This window comes from Rhinopithecus roxellana, chromosome 14 (assembly GCF_007565055.1).
Source record: "Rhinopithecus roxellana isolate Shanxi Qingling chromosome 14, ASM756505v1, whole genome shotgun sequence".
In the NCBI taxonomy this organism is placed as follows: domain Eukaryota; kingdom Metazoa; phylum Chordata; class Mammalia; order Primates; family Cercopithecidae; genus Rhinopithecus; species Rhinopithecus roxellana.
The window spans coordinates 77,285,507-77,302,616 of NC_044562.1; positions in this window are offsets into that span (position 1 = coordinate 77,285,507).

Genomic DNA, 17,110 nt, shown 5'->3' on the forward strand with positions numbered 1-17,110 from the left:
TAGCAGTGTTGGAGGATACTACTTTTCCACATCAGGAAGTTACTTTCAAAAAGATAAATTGGAACAAGCATGCACTTAGTAATGAAATCTACAACAGATTATAACTGGTTTGATGTTTAAAGAATACCAGCAAAATGCCACATCTTCACAGAGCGAGGACAGCCATGAGCCATTAAATACAATTTTAACAGGTTGCCATGCAGAGGGATTCTAGCAAAGCTTTCAAGTGTCACCTTCTATCTGGAATTAACTAAACATAAACATCAGCTGGAGGTGATTTGGACACCAACTGATCTGTGGGTTTCCTAAATCCAGACGCAGTAGTGATTTAGTTGGGAAAATGATGGAACAAGAGCCAGGGAAATTCTCTGCTCTTGCCTGGGGCCTGACACTTGGATTTCTTGTGTCTTGGATGCTTAGCTCTTACCTTTTCTCTGCTTCCAATTTGAAGAGTCTTAGACCCACTCTGAACTAATTAAATGGCAGGAAAAAAAGATAGCAAAAATTATCAGCTCAGCCGGGCACAGTGGTTCACACCTGTAATCCCAGCACTTTGGAAGTTCAAGACCAGGCTGGGCAACAGTGAGACTGTGTCTCTAAAAAAAAAAAAATTACCTGAGTGTCGTGGCACACAGCTGTAGTTCCAACTACTGGAGAGACTGAGGTGGATTGCTTGAGCCTGGGAGGTCAAGGCTGCAGTGAGCTGAGATTATGCCACTGCACCCCAGCCTAGGTGACAGAGTGAGACCCTGTCTCCAAAAAAAAAAAAAAAATTTTTTTTTAAAAAAGTGTCAGCTAATAAGAGCTTCCACTTATTTGTTAATTAATATCTATGAACCTCTGGCACTTGCTAGCTTCACTTTGAACCAATGAATTTCAAAAATAATTAAAGTTAATGAGCTGCTTTTTGTGATAGGACCCTGACAACTCAACAGCCATATGATGAGTGGGAAGTGCAAAGTGGGGAAGTGTCACTTGCTGATGAACAGGATTTCCTCATCTTCAAGATACAGGAATCCAGCCCATAGGTGAAAGTGATGATCTATTGAGTCAAAGAAGACATAGGACGGGGTTTACAAATTTAAATGAAGGACAAGTACCAACCTTAAAAGTGATTTCTCTGGGCTAAAATCAGACTTTCTCCCAAAGTTCTAAAATTATTGTGTCAAAATGTCGGTAAGAATTAATGGCAAAGTCTCCCATGAAGTCTGGGAACCCAAGAGAGTCAGTCATCACAGCCAAAGTAGGACACCAAACTTTCTATCCCTTAGTAACAAAAATCAGAATTGGGAATTATGGGTATGGAGGACTAGAACACTAAGTTGGCAGCAGCTGTCTGTGAATTCAGTTTGTGCAGGGTTTTTTAGTGGGAATTTCTTGAAGCAAATGCAAATCGAGTCTGGAAATGTCAGGTTGGGATCTGCCTCACTGGCTGGGAGGAAAAGATAAACCTGAGGAGGTAGAACATCATCGAAATGTATTTCCCCAAGGGATCCTATGCATGTCTGTATTCTACTGTAAGACAATTTTATGTGGTAAATGGTCAAACTTTTTTGTTCATCTTAATGGGAATAGATTTATTTTAATTCTTTTTTTTTGAGATGGAGTTTCACTCTTGTTGGCCAAGGTGGAGTGCAATGGCACGATCTCAGCTCACTGCAACCTCTGTCTCCCTGATTCATGCAATTCTGCATCAGCCTCCCAAGTAGCTGAGATTACAGGTGCATGCCACCATGCCTGGCTAATTTTTTTGTGTTTTTAGTAGAAACGGCATTTCACCATGTTAGCCAGGCTGGTCTCGAACTCCTGACCTCAGGTGATCTGCCTGCCTCTGCCTCCCAAAGTGCTGGGATTACAGGCATGAGCCACCACACCTGGCTCTAATTCATATTTAAATAATTCAACTAGCTCATCAAAACTTTCATTTTACATCTACAAGAATAATATACTTTTTTGCCAAAAGAAATGTGCTTAGTTTTAAACAATGAGATAAGTTTTATTTTATTAAAAAATTTTTTTTCTTGAGATGGAGTTTCGCTCTTGTCACCTAGGCTGGAGTGCAATGGCCCGATCTTGGCTCACTGCAACCTCTGCCTCCTGAGTTTAAGCGATTCTCCTGTCTCAGCCTCCCGAGTAGCTGAGATTACAGGCACATACCATCACGCCCCGGTAATTTTTGTATTTTTAGTAGAGACAGGGTTTCACCATGTTGGCCAACTTGGTCTCGAACTCCTGACCTCAGATGATCCACCCAACCCTGGCCTCTCAAAGTGCTGGGATTACAGGTGTGAGCCACTGCACCCAGCCAAGTTTTAAAATTAAATATGGCTGGGTGCGGTGGCTCAAGCCTGTAATCCCAGCACTTTGGGATGCTGAGGTGGGTGGATCACTGGAGGTCAGGAGTTCGAGACCATCCTGATCAACATGGAGAAACCCCATGTTTACTAAAAATAAAAAAAAAAAGGTAGCCGGGTATGGTGGCACATGCCTGTAATCCCAGCTACTTGGGAGACTGAGGCAGAAGAATCGCTTGAACCTGGGAGGCGGAGGCTGTGGTGAGCCGAGATAGCCCCATTGTACTACAGCCTGGGTGACAAGAGTGAAACTCCGTCTCAAAAAAAAAAAAAAAATTAATTAAATATTATTAGTGCTGGTGGAACTTAGTTCTGCCACTAGTTGAAAATTTGGAATATTGGGAAAATTTCAAGGTAGCTATTTTGGGCTCTCCAGATTGTTGCTAGCACTCTGAAATGTATCATATTTCATCAAATCTAAAAAGCTTTTAATTGTAAAATGAATCATTATTTTATGTACCATGAAGAAACAAGAAAATGCTGCGAACTAAACTATGATGCAGTGCTTTCTTAGCACTTAGAATTTTGGTTTATGTTTAATGAAAGCACTTTTTTAGGCTGACTGGGCATTATTTCTTAAATCATATATTGCACTGCTCTGTTTCTGTGCCGTTCTGTATGTGTGATAACTTTTCATTTCAATCTCAATCTGAAAGACATTTTAACATCGATAAATCTCAAATCCTGTGCTACGAACAATGCACATCACTCAGCTGTGGGGGCAGATGAGCAGCTATAAGCATGTTTGTGCACACGTGGGCAATGGCAATGCTTTCTTGCTGCATCCAATTTCAGAGGAGGAAAAATGTGAAAAAAATATGCACCTTACAATCACTGGTATACAGTGACACCTTCCTCAGGGTTCTCTTTAAAGGGGACTGAATTGTTTTCTTTCTTGTGTCCTGAGCTTTTTCCAGAAGCACAGACTACAGACAATGGTGAGGTAATTTAGAAAGGTTTAAAGGAAGTAATGAGTTGGCTATCAGAGCACTGTGACGCTTCATATTATCTGGTGATTTACGAGGCCCTGACTCAGTCACAGCCAGGTTGCTACAATGGGGTGACTTCTGCATGCAGCAACTCATCACATGATTGTGATGTATGTGCAAAATCCCCAAGCAACGAAAAAGTAGAGCTTATGTAGGAGTCACTCTTGTGGCTCCATCACCCCACCATTACCCACGAACCGGCTAATAGATGAATGGTAGTTGACATGACAATTAGTTGTAGATAATTTACAGTCTCACCCCTTGATGAAATAATGATCTTTCAGTAGTGACACCCTCTAATAAATGCTTATGATGAGGGCTTACTATGGGCCCAGGCTCCATTTTAACTGCTTTCCATTTGTTAGCTTATTTACTACTTAACACCAAGGCAGACGCTGTTATTATCCCCATTTTACATATGAGGGGTCTGAGGCACAGAACTGTTAATTAATTTCCCCAAGATCACATAGCTGCTAAATGTCAGTGCTAGATTTGAGGACAAGCAACTGACTTAACAGTCACCCTCTAAACCTTTATACTGTATCGCCTCCACCATATAGTACTGAAGAGCTGTAATCAAATAATAAAAATGCATACGATTGTCTAAATCTATAGCTAGTAAGTAAATGTAGAAGGTAAACCATGCTGTCTGGATTTTCAATAAAAACTTGTTTATTGATTGTTCAAAAAATGAGACAGAGGGAAGTACCCCACAGTTTGTTAAAATGAACAATAACAAACCCATGCTGTCAGGGAGTCTGGGATTGGGAGAGGGATGGAAGACTGATTTTAGGACTTTGACCATGAAGTGGGGGCAAAATGTCAAACTCAGGGCAAAAAGTTTCAGACTGTCCAAAATCACCTTTGATGGACTCAGAACTCAGGCGTCCTCATGTGTGCAAGCTAAAAGTCCATACCTGACTTTGACCACACAGCCCTGAGATGATATTTGGAATTTAGTGTGCTGCAAGCAATGAATTATCTGAAACTGAAATCAAGTATTAGGAAGTGTCAAATCACTGTCTGAATTCTGGCAGGCTGTGGTAAATACTGTGTTAAGGAAGTTAATTAAATCAAGGAATTGAATTTTTTCTTTTTTAAAGAAATGGCCATTGGGTGTTAATCAGCTGTAAAGAAGAAAGCAGAAAGCCAAGGGAATCCATAAGAGCTTTGCCCTGTAAGCACAGTTGCCTCACCTCTGACCTCCATAACTGAGAAATAATTTGGCTCCAGCAATATTCTCTGTGAAGTTGGTGGCTTGAATCACTGCCACAGACAAATGAGTTTTCTCTACGGAGAATGAATTCTCCTGAGCTGCTGAAACAAAGGTCTGTGTTCCTGAATTTATTTGGAAGATTGCTATAGACACCCCCTACCCTGTGCTGGAAGCTGCAAGCTGTGGCATTTAGCCTCTGGTCCACTAGAACAAAGCTCACAGAAAGGAAAACTGGCTGGGCAAGTAGTATGCCCAGGGTGAAATGTGAAAACTGCCCCACAAATCTGAGCAGGCAATAAAGGATAGTCTTATTTATTGTATTGCCTTATACCTTTGAGATAATGCACCTGACTGAACTATTGATTTTTTATTGCACCAGACAGTGCTATTTGGGAGCAGGTAAGGAAGAGGGGCTGAACTCTACTGATTTTGAAATGCTCTCTGAGTCAGTGAATTACTGAACAGCTGCCACAATATCATATTCAGAAGTTTCCATTTTTTTATGTCAATAGTCTGGAGATTTTTGCACTGAAATATTTTAACTTACATCACTGTAAAAACTGTTATATGTTCTACTACCACGGCTAATACTACTACCACCATCACTACTGAGTACAAACTCTTGATAGCTTTGCCTTTTGTGAAAACATATCCCACGTGGTAAGTTGTCTGGGACTAGGGTTGTATTAATTCCCCAGGTCCCAAAGAAACCATTTAGAGCATTTCTGCATTCCACATGTCATCTCCAGGTCCTGTCTAATCTCACGGTTCAATGGAAACAACATATCATTTGGAGAAGTATTCCATTTCATGTACTCAGATCCTATTCCATTGAGGATCTGAGGATCCTACGCCTCTTAAATATTTCAAATGAAATAGTCTTCTGAATATTCAACACCGAAAATAGAATCCTTTTGCAGAAACAAAGTGCAAATAGGTATAAACAATTTACCACATTATTTATTTTGGAGAGCACAGTTCATGGCTCATAGTAAATAATAAATATTTATCAAATAACCAAAAACATAAATATGTGGTGGGTGCTAGTAGAGCAGCTGGACATTGCCCTCTACTAGTCACTTTTTCTAAATGACAGCTGCTCTGGCTCTCCCAGTGCCCTGGCTTGCTACTGCAGCCAAGGTTCAGGTAGTTACCTGGAGGGCTGTGTTAGCTGCCCCCACATTTTTAGGGGTGCAAGTTCTGTGTCTCTTTCCTCTGTTCTCTGCAGTGTGTTACTGGTTATGAAAGAATGCAACATTACATTAAAAGTAACAGACTATATCTAGCAGGGAGCAGGGAGGGACAGCACTGGGAGATAGACCTAATGTAAATGATGAGTTAACGGGTGCAGCACACCAACATGGCACATGTATACATATGTAGCAAACCTGCACGTTGTGCACATGTACCCTAGAACTTAAAATAATAAAAAATAAAATAAAAATAAAAAATAAAAAAATACACAGAGTAGAATAATTCAACACTTGCCTCTCAGTAAATGAACAAGTAGACAGAAAATCCGTAAGGATACAGAGGATATAGAAGATTTGAACAATGCTATCAACCAGCTGAACCTAGCTGACAACATCAGCAGAACACACATCCTTTTCAAGTGCACATGGAGCATTCATCAGGACTGATAATCCACTGGGCCATGAAGCAAATCTCAAGAAATTTTAAAAGACTGAAATCATGCAGACTATGTTCTCTAATCACAATAGAATTAAATTTGAAATTAATGCCAGAAAGACAACTGGAAAATCTCAGAAATATTTAAATATTAAACACCACTTGTTTGATTAACCCATTGACCAAAGCAAAAATGAAAAGAGAAATTGGAAAATCATTTGAACTAAATAAAAATGAAAACACACACACACGCACAAAAAATAACAGACTATATCTATCAGAAAGATAAAAAGTAAAAGGAATGAGAGAGAGGATGGGGAAATGCATTTTTACACACTGCTGGGGGAATGTAAATTCATGTACCTCACTGGAGGACAATTTGGAATATTTATAAAGCCTTTAAAAAGAAGATCCTGTTGGCCAGGCGCCGTGGCTCATGCCCGTAATCCCAGCACTTTCGGAAGCTGGGGCAGGTGGATTGCTTGAGCCCAGGAGTTCAAGACCAGCCTGGGCAACATGGCAAACCCCATCTCTACTAAAAATACAAAAAAGTAGCCAGGCATGGTGGTGCATGCCTGTAGTCCCAGCTACTCTGGAGGCTGAGGTGGGAGGATCACTTGAGCCTGGGAGGTCAAGGCTACAGTGAGCCAAGATCATGCCACTGTACTCCAGTCCAGGCAACAAAAGCAAGACCCTGTCATAAAAAAAAAAAGGAGGGGCCAGGCGCGGTGGCTCAAGCCTGTAATCCCAGCACTTTGGGAGGCCGAGACGGGCGGGTCACCAGGTCAGGAGATCGAGACCATCCTGGCTAACATGGTGAAACCCCGTCTCTACTAAAAAATACAAAAAAATAGCCGGGCGAGGTGGTGGGCGCCTGTAGTCCCAGCTACTCGGGAGGCTGAGGCAGGAGAATGGCGTCAACCCGGGAGGCGGAGCTTGCAGTGAGCAGAGATCCGGCCACTGCACTCCAGTCTGGGCGACAGAGCGAGACTCCGTCTCAAAAAAAAAAAAAAAAAAAAAAGGAGGATACTATTAAACCCAGGAATTTTACTTCTAGGAATTTTTCATAAGGGAACAAAGAAATTAGACAAGGTATATATACATGAATGTTTAATACAGCAGTATTTATAATAGCAAAAAGCCTAGAAGTTTTGTAAAATTTTGGTATGTTTTTACAATAGAATACTATGATCGTTAAATGTTTATGTGTATGTATATATGACATAAAAAATGACAAAGTAATATATATGACAGAATAATAGCAAAAAGCCTAGGAGTTTTGCTAAATTTTGGTATATTTTTTATAATAAAATACTATGATCATTAAACATGTATATATATATCTGTCATATATATGATATAGAAAAGTTTTTTCTTTTTATTTATTATTATTATTATTTTTTTATTATTATACTTTAAGCTCTAGGGTACATGTGCATAATGTGCAGGTTTGTTACATATGTATACTTGTGCCATGTTGGTGTGCTGCACCCATCGACTCGTCAGCACCCATCAATTCGTCATTTATATCAGGTATAACTCCCAATGCAATCCCTCCCCCCTCCCCCCTCCCCATGATAGGCCCCGGTGTGTGATGTTCCCCTTCCCGAGTCCAAGTGATCTCATTGTTCAGTTCCCACCTATGAGTGAGAACATGTGGTGTTTGGTTTTCTGTTCTTGTGATAGTTTGCTAAGAATGATGGTTTCCAGCTGCATCCATGTCCCTACAAAGGATGCAAACTCATCCTTTTTTATGGCTGCATAGTATTCCATGGTGTATATGTGCCACATTTTCTTAATCCAGTCTGTCACAGATGGACATTTGGGTTGATTCCAAGTCTTTGCTATTGTGAATAGTGCCGCAATAAACATATGTGTGCATGTGTCTTTATAGCAGCATGATTTATAATCCTTTGGGTATATACCCAGTAGTGGGATGGCTGGGTCATATGGTACATCTAGTTCTAGATCCTTGAGGAATTGCCATACTGTTTTCCATAATGGTTGAACTAGTTTACAATCCCACCAACAGTGTAAAAGTGTTCCTATTTCTCCACATCCTCTCCAGCACCTGTTGTTTCCTGACTTTTTAATGATTGCCATCCTAACTGGTGTGAGATGGTATCTCATTGTGGTTCTGATTTGCATTTCTCTGATGGCCAGTGATGATGAGCATTTTTTCGTGTCTGTTGGCTGTATGAATGTCTTCTTTTGAGAAATGTCTGTTCATATCCTTTGCCCACTTTATGATGGGGTTGTTTGTTTTTTTCTTGTAAATTTGTTTGAGTTCTTTGTAGGTTCTGGATATTAGCTCTTTGTCAGATGAATAGATTGCAAAAATTTTCTCCCATTCTGTAGGTTGCCTGTTCACTCTGATGGTAGTTTCTTTTGCTGTGCAGAAGCTCTTTAGTTTAATTAGATCCCATTTGTCAATTTTGGCTTTTGCTGCCGTTGCTTTTGGTGTTTTAGACATGAAGTCCTTGCCCATGCCTATGTCCTGAATGGTACTACCTAGGTTTTCTTCTAGGGTTTTTATGGTATTAGGTCTAACATTTAAGTGTCTAATCCATCTTGAATTAATTTTCGTATAAGGAGTAAGGAAAGGATCCAGTTTCAGCTTTCTACTTATGGCTAGCCAATTTTCCCAGCACCATTTATTAATAGGGAATCCTTTCCCCATTTCTTGTTTCTCTCAGGTTTGTCAAAGATCAGATGGCTGTAGATGTGTGGTATTATTTCTGAGGACTCTGTTCTGTTCCATTGGTCTATATCTCTGTTTTGGTACCAGTACCATGCTGTTTTGGTTACTGTAGCCTTGTAGTATAGTTTGAAGTCAGGTAACGTGATACCTCCAGCTTTGTTCTTTTGACTTAGGATTGTCTTGGCAATGCAGGCTCTTTTATGGTTCCATATGACCTTTAAAGCCGTTTTTTCCAATTCTGTGAAGAAACTCATTGGTAGCTTGATGGGGATGGCATTGAATCTATAAATTACCTTGGGCAGTATGGCCATTTTCACGATATTGATTCTTCCTATCCATGAACATGGTATGTTCTTCCATTTGTTTGTGTCCTCTTTGATTTCACTGAGCAGTGGTTTGTAGTTCTCCTTGAAGAGGTCCTTTACATCCCTTGTAAGTTGGATTCCTAGGTATTTTATTCTCTTTGAAGCAATTGTGAATGGAAGTTCATTCATGATTTGGCTCTCTGTTTGTCTGTTACTGGTGTATAAGAATGCTTGTGATTTTTTCCACATTAATTTTGTATCCTGAGACTTTGCTGAAGTTGCTTATCAGCTTCAGGAGATTTTGGGCTGAGACAATGGGGTTTTCTAAATATACAATCATGTCATCTGCAAACAGGGACAATTTGACTTCTTCTTTTCCTAACTGAATACCCTTGATTTCTTTCTCTTGCCTGATTGCCCTAGCCAGAACTTCCAGCACTATGTTGAATAGGAGTGGTGAGAGAGGGCATCCCTGTCTTGTGCCAATTTTCAAAGGGAATTTTTCCAGTTTTTGCCCATTCAGTATGATATTGGCTGTGGGTTTGTCATAAATAGCTCTTATTATTTTGAGGTACATTCCATCAATACCGAATTTATTGAGCGTTTTTAGCATGAAGGGCTGTTGAATTTTGTCAAAAGCCTTTTCTGCATCTATTGAGATAATCATGTGGTTCTTGTCTTTGGTTCTGTTTATATGCTGGATTACATTTATTGATTTGTGAATGTTGAACCAGCCTTGCATCCCAGGGATGAAGCCCACTTGATCATGGTGGATAAGCTTTTTGATGTGCTGCTGAATCCAGTTTGCCAGTATTTTATTGAGGATTTTTGCATCGATGTTCATCAGGGATATTGGTCTAAAATTTTCTTTTTTTGTTGTGTCTCTGCCAGGCTTTGGTATCAGGATGATGTTGGCCTCATAAAATGAGTTAGGGAGGATTCCCTCTTTTTCTATTGATTGGAATAGTTTCCGAAGGAATGGTACCAGCTCCTCCTTGTACCTCTGGTAGAATTCAGCTGTGAATCCATCTGGTCCTGGACTTTTTTTGGTTGGTAGGCTATTAATTATTGCCTCAATTTCAGAGCCTGCTATTGGTCTATTCAGGGATTCAACTTCTTCCTGGTTTAGTCTTGGAAGAGTGTAAGTGTCCAGGAAATTATCCATTTCTTTTAGATTTTCTAGTTGATTTGCGTAGAGGTGTTTATAGTATTCTCTGATGGTAGTTTGTATTTCTGTGGGGTCGGTGGTGATATCCCCTTTATCATTTTTTATTGCATCTATTTGATTCTTCTCTCTTTTCTTCTTTATTAGTTTTGCTAGCGGTCTGTCAATTTTGTTGATCTTTTCAAAAAACCAACTCCTGGATTCATTGATTATTATTATTATTTTTTATAGAGACGAGGTCTCACTATGTTGCCTGGGTGGTCTCGAATTCCTGAGTTCAAGTGATCCTCCCACCTCGGCCTCCCAAAATGCTAGGATTACAGTTATGAACCACCACACCTGACCAGAAAAATGTTTTGAATATTGTGTTCAGTGAAAAATGACAGAACAGTTTATAGGATGTGATTTTTTTGTAAAAATATTTTTAGCATGTTTATGATTAGATAAAAGTCTGGAAGGATACACACAAAACATTAACAGTGGTGAGATTATGGAATGTTTACATTTTCATCTTTCTGTGAATATGTATTTGTACTTTTGGCAAATAATGTGGGCTATTTGAGCAATACAAATTTGCTATAGTCAATAATATTGAATTGTATACTTGAAATATGCTGAGAGTAGGTTCTAACTGTTCTTACCGCATACACACACACAAAGTTGATTATGTGGGATGACGGATGTGTTAACTAACTTGATTGTGGTAATCGTTTCACTATATATGTAAAGCAAATCATCATGTGGTATACCTTAGATATATACAGTTTTATTAGTCAATTATGCCTCAATAAAACTGGAAAAAATAATTGGTCACGTGCAACGAAAATATAGATGAGTTTTCATTTTTCTTTTCCAAATAAGAAAACTTACAAAATGCTAGTATTTTAAAGCTGAAAGCTTTTAAAAAGGACACTTAAACTCATTATTTTACAAATAAATGTACTGAAGCCCTGGGAAGTTAGATGACTTGCCTGGAGGTGTCACCCCAGGCCATGTCTTTTTTTTTTCTTCTTCTTCTTATTTTTTATTATACTTTATGTTCTAGGGTACATGTGCACAACATGCAGGTTTGTTACATATGTATACATGTGCAATGTTGGTGTGCTGCACCCATTAACTCGTCATTTACATTAGGTATATCTCCTAATGCTATCCCTTCCCACTCCCCCCACCCCACGACAGGCCCCAGTGTGTGATGTTCCCCATCCTGTGTCCAAGTGTTCTCATTGTTCAATTCCCACCTATGAGTGAGAACATGCAGTGTTTGGTTTTCGTTCTTGCGATAGTTTCCTGAGAATGATGGTTTCCAGCTACATCCATGTCCCTACAAAGGACATGAACTTATCCTTTTTTATGGCTGCATAGTATTCTATGGTGTATATGTGCCACATTTTCTTAATCCAGTCTGTCATTGATGGACATTTGGGTTGGTTCCAAGTCTTGGCTATTGTGAATAGTGCCGCAATAAACATACGTGTGCATGTGTCTTTATAGCAGCATGATTTATAATCTTTTGGGTATATACACAGTAATGGGATGGCTGGGTCAAATGGTATTTCTAGTTCTAGATCCTTGAGGAATAGCCACAATGTCTTCCATAATGGTTGAACTAGTTTACAGTCCCACCAACAGTGTAGAACTGTTCCTATTTCTCCACATCCCCTCCAGCACTTGTTGTTTCCTGACTTTTTAATAATCACCATTCTAACTGGTATGAGATGGTATCTCATTGTAGGTTTTGATTTGCATTTCTCTGATGGCTAGTGATGGTGAGCATTTTTTCATGTGTCTGTTGGCTGCATAAATGTCTTTTTTTGAGAAGTGTCTGTTCATATCCTTTGCCCACTTTTTGATGCGGTTGTTTTTTTCTTGTAAATTTGCTTGAGTTCTTTGCAGGTTCTGGATATTAGCCCTTTCTCAGGTGAGTAGATTGCAAAAATTTTCTCCCATTCTGTAGGTTGCCAGGCCATGTCTTCATAGGATGAGTCAGCATTTGAACCCAGATCAGCAGTTCATTGCTTGTTCTAAAGCAACGTGGCACCTCTGAAGGACTAAAAGGGGCCTAACCACAGAATTGTTGCCAGCAGTTCTATGTGGCTTATGCAGCCTGGTGTGTGGGCACAGCCGTTCACTGGCTCTCAGTAGATCTTGAAAATAGCCCAGGACCACAGCCCACTGAACAGCTGAAAGAAAACACTCAGAGCATGAAGAATGCCTTGCCCAGCTGCCTGACAAGCTGTATTTTCCCATTTGGCAAGTGAAGTTCTCTCCAGAAAATGGTATGTTATAAAGAACTTCCTTTTCCAGGGGGTCAATGACATCTTTCATGAGGAAGACTCTAAGGCAATAAAGTAGATTCCAAGTATAGTTAAGCAGGCCCCACAGCGAGGAGGAGACAAATTGGACCAGCCTCCATTAAGTGCAGGTTGGATTAAATTAATAGATCAGCTGAAATTAGTAAAAGGGCAAAGTAGAGATTCTTCTTCATACGTGCTGCCCTTGCCATGCGGTTAGTTCAGAGTGAAAAAGGAGCGGCCTCACTAGTTCAGCTTTGGGGTCTGGGTGACATGCTGCATGGATGCCTGTATCTTTACACCTGCCTAGGAGACTGTTAGCCTGCGGGCAGGTGAAGCCCTTAGGCTGCCCCTTCTCCTTCCCTCCATCCAGCTTCTACCTTTATTATTACTCCTACCTGCCCTTATGCTTCCTCCAGTGACTTGGACCAAAACCCAATTAAAAGTTAAAATTATTTTTTTTCTGGTCTGGCAAAAGGTCATCTTACCATCTTTGGGCTGGTTAGAGGAATATTTTCAGTTCCATAACAATATACCCTCAGTTATTGAGCTAATCTGATAGTTGTATTATTTTTCTAAACTGTTTTTTATTTTATTTTTTTACTTTTCCTTCAATTGATCTCTTCTTGCTTTCGAGGGTCCCTAGGCTAGGAATGCCCAAGTGATTATACGTTTGGGGAATTTACCCAAATAGTGAACTCTAGTTGCATTCGTTTGGATTAGGTTAGGCCACATATAACAGAAGAATGCATAATCTCTGTCTTAAATTGAGAACAATCTCTCATCTGGAAGTAGACCTTCTAGGTGTGGTGTTAGAGCAGTTTTTCTGTGTCAACAAAATCTTAGACTGCTATAGTTTTAAGTTGCTCTCTTCAGCAAAGTGGCTTCTCTTCTCAAGGTCATCTCATGATCCAAGGTAGCTGGGAGAGCTGCAGCCATCTCAACACATTCCTGGCAGCAAGAAGGAGGAAGAGCAGAAATTACATTAAAAAAGATTGTAATGGAGAGTTTCTAGCCGGGGAGGCATCCTGTCTTCTTCAGGTGATTTTGACCCTACCTACTGTAATCCAGAATGTATTTCTCTTGCATTTTAAACTTTGAAAAGTTGACATTTCCTTCACTTCCCATTCTTGGTAGAGCATCTTATTGTGGCCCCTAAGTAATTGTAATCAAGTCTATCTCAGAATCCCACCTGCCTTTCTCGGGTATCAGGCCAGAATTCCTGCAACTCATCCTAAAGCATCTCAAACAGCTCAGAACTGCCAATGCAAAACAAAAAATTCCTGAAGAAGTAGAATTTTATTCTTTCTCTCTCTTCTTAAAGCCCTGACTCTACTGATAGAGACTCTTACAGATGGAGAGGCAACTTTCCCTGTCCCTATACTTAACATTATAAAGAACTTCCCTCTATGTAATCTAAATTTCTGAAATATAACTCAAATCCATTTTATGCTTTATCATCATTGGAAATTGAGACCAATTAGCCATCTTATACTTATTTCTCAGAAGAAGAGATAGTGCTTTGGTTAACAGGTAGGTAGCGTGGATTTATTTAGATTTTACCTTTTAAGGAGAGAGTTGCAAGGAATTTCAGTATTTTAAAATATTGCTTAACAAGCAAGAGAACATGTTGAAGATACAGTGGTCTGTAAGCATTGTATTCCCATAGCTCAAAAGCTCATGCAAGCATTTGTGAAAGTCAGGGTCTGATCTTATAGTTGTGACATTTAGACAGGGATAGACTGCCTGCTTCAAGGTTATGCCCAATACAGCTTATCTGGGAATCTGAGACAGATGTTCTATGACCAATCTTGTCTGTGATGAGAATTCAAATTCCCCTATATCTGCAGCAACCCTTTGTACACCTAAGATTTTGATTTTTTAAAAAATCCTTTGGGAACAAATTTTTAAAAACAACACAGGATGCACCATGCTGTAGAGAAAGGATATGATCTTATTTTTTTTTTTCTTTTCAGGATACCAGAAGCAAAACAAACAAACAAACAAAAAAACGGTATGATCTTTAGAGCAAAGAGACCTGGATTCAAATCCTACTTCTGTCACTTCCTGGCTGTATGGATTTAAGTAAGTCACTTAATTTTCCTGAGTTTCAGTTTCTCCATCTGCAAAATGGTGTCAGTCATACCTCCCCTTTTGAAAATAATCTGGGAGGAATATGGCCTTAAAGTGGTGGACGATATAAACTGCTGACTCCACTGACTATAAATATCTGTGAATGGTGTTTGGGTTTTGGATTGGGACAGGATAGGTTGCATGAGGAATGTAAAGTGTGTTTTTAGGGACAAGCTGGTCAAATCTAGAAGACTTCAAAGTATCCTGAGGGGGAAAGAGAAAAATGCCAGAATAAAACTATAAAACTAGTTTCTCTGAAAGGCATCAGGAACTTGTTTTTACTTTTTTGTGGGGGAGGGGGACAGAGTCTCACTCTGTGGTCCAGGTTGGAGTGCAGTGGCACAATCTTGGCTCACTGCAACCTCTGCCTCCCAGGTTCAAGTGATTCTCCTGCCTCAGCCTCCCGAGTAGTTGGGATTACAGGTGCACTAATTTTTGTATTTTTAGCAGAGACGGGGTTTCACCATGTTGCCCAGGCTAGTCTCAAACTCCCGACCTCAAGCGATCCACCTGCTTCAGCCTCCCAATTTACTTTCTTTTTCGATTTTTTTTTTTTAATTTTTAACTTTTTTTCCCCTCATTTTGAACTTCTTTGTCAAGGAGAATTCCCTTTAGACAGGAAAGAAAAGATGAGGCAGGAGAGAACTGGAGCTCAAATAGGGGAAAGGTGTATTGAGCACACCTGGATTAGTGGTTCTTCATCCTGCTGCACCTGAGCATCATCTGGGAGCTTAAAACTATCGAGGCTTCAGCCTCAGCCACAGAGATTCTAAGTCTGTGGGCTCTGGAGATTAGATTTTTTAAAACCACACACACAAACCCTCTGTGAATGGCTTCTCACCTTGGTAGACATTAGAATTATCTGGGGTGCTTAAAAAAGGAATACCCTGCTGGGGCTTCACCCCCAGAGAAGTTGATTTAATTGTCCTGTTGACAGGTCCAGGCCCTGGTGGTTTTAAATTTGTCTCCGGTGATTCTAATGTGCGGCTGGGGTTGCATTCCACTGACCTACGTGCTGTAAATCAGCTTGAGTGATCTGACCTGGATGAATTCCAGAGTACTGAAAACACGTGCAAATGAAATTACTGAACTCCTTTGATTGTCTTTAAGGAATTGTGAGGAATGTGTTGGAGGAATATAAGGGGTGATTTTAGAAAGAGTTGAGATGGGCAAATCTTTAAAAAAAAATCTCAATTTTCAAAAAGTCAAAAGAAGAAGGTCCTCTAATCTTTACTTCTGGCAGTAAGCCCAGCCAATATTTCCTTTTATTAAAATTATGGTTTATAAGTAGTGATCAGTATGAACTTTCACAGGTTCAGCAGGAAAAGACACATCAAACTGACTACACTGGCTATTTCGACAGGGTTGCCTGACATTTAGATAAAGGGCATGTGTGTGTAAGTTCATTACATTTTAGAAGGCATAGAGACACAGAGAGAGGAATGAAAACCAAAAAAACCAGCGCATCTGAACTTTACTGTGCAGTGAATCCCCTGGGCATCTTGTTAAAATACAGATTCTTGTTCTGTAGGTTTGGGATGGGGCCTGTGAGTGTATTTTAACAAACCGCCAGGTGCTGCCAATTATGCTGGTTCACAGGCCACACTTTGAGTGGCAAGGGTGCAGACTGCACAGTAGTACAGTGAGGGGGGTTAGTAAGCAACTGAACAGTGATAGCAAATGAATACTGGATAATGGGTCAGTGTTATTCTGGAAGAAGATTTCCTTTTCTTTCTCTTTCGAGTCGGGGTCTTGCTCTGTCATCCAAGCCGGAGTGCAGTGGTGTGGTCATAGCTCACTGCAGCCTCCAACTCCTGGGCTCAAGTGATCCTCCCACCTCAACCTCCCAAGTAACCTCCTCACTGCAAGTGAGCACCACTATGCCTGGCTAATTTTTTTTTAAGAGATGTGGGTCTCACTATGCTCCCCAGGCTGGTCTTGAACTCCTGGCTTCAAGCCATCCTCCCACCTCAGCCTTTCAAAGTGCTGGGATTATAGTGTGAGCCACCACTCCCAGCCCTGGGGGAAAGATTTCGATGCTTGGGATTTAGTTTTGTTTTGTCTAAGAATATTAGTAGTGGCTTTGACATTCATGATATCCTTATCAAATTTTCAGATGACATAGAACTGGAAGAGAATTAATGACAGCATCAGCATCCAAATACTTTTTTTCTCTGAGCCAGCAGGAATAGGTGATCCGTGTCACATTCTTTTAGAACCTCCTTTCTAATTGGCGACGTAAATTACTAGCTGAGTGGTTGGTCATAGGCAAATCAGTTAACCTTTTGGACTCCCAGTCCCCTCATCTGTACAATGAATGGAAT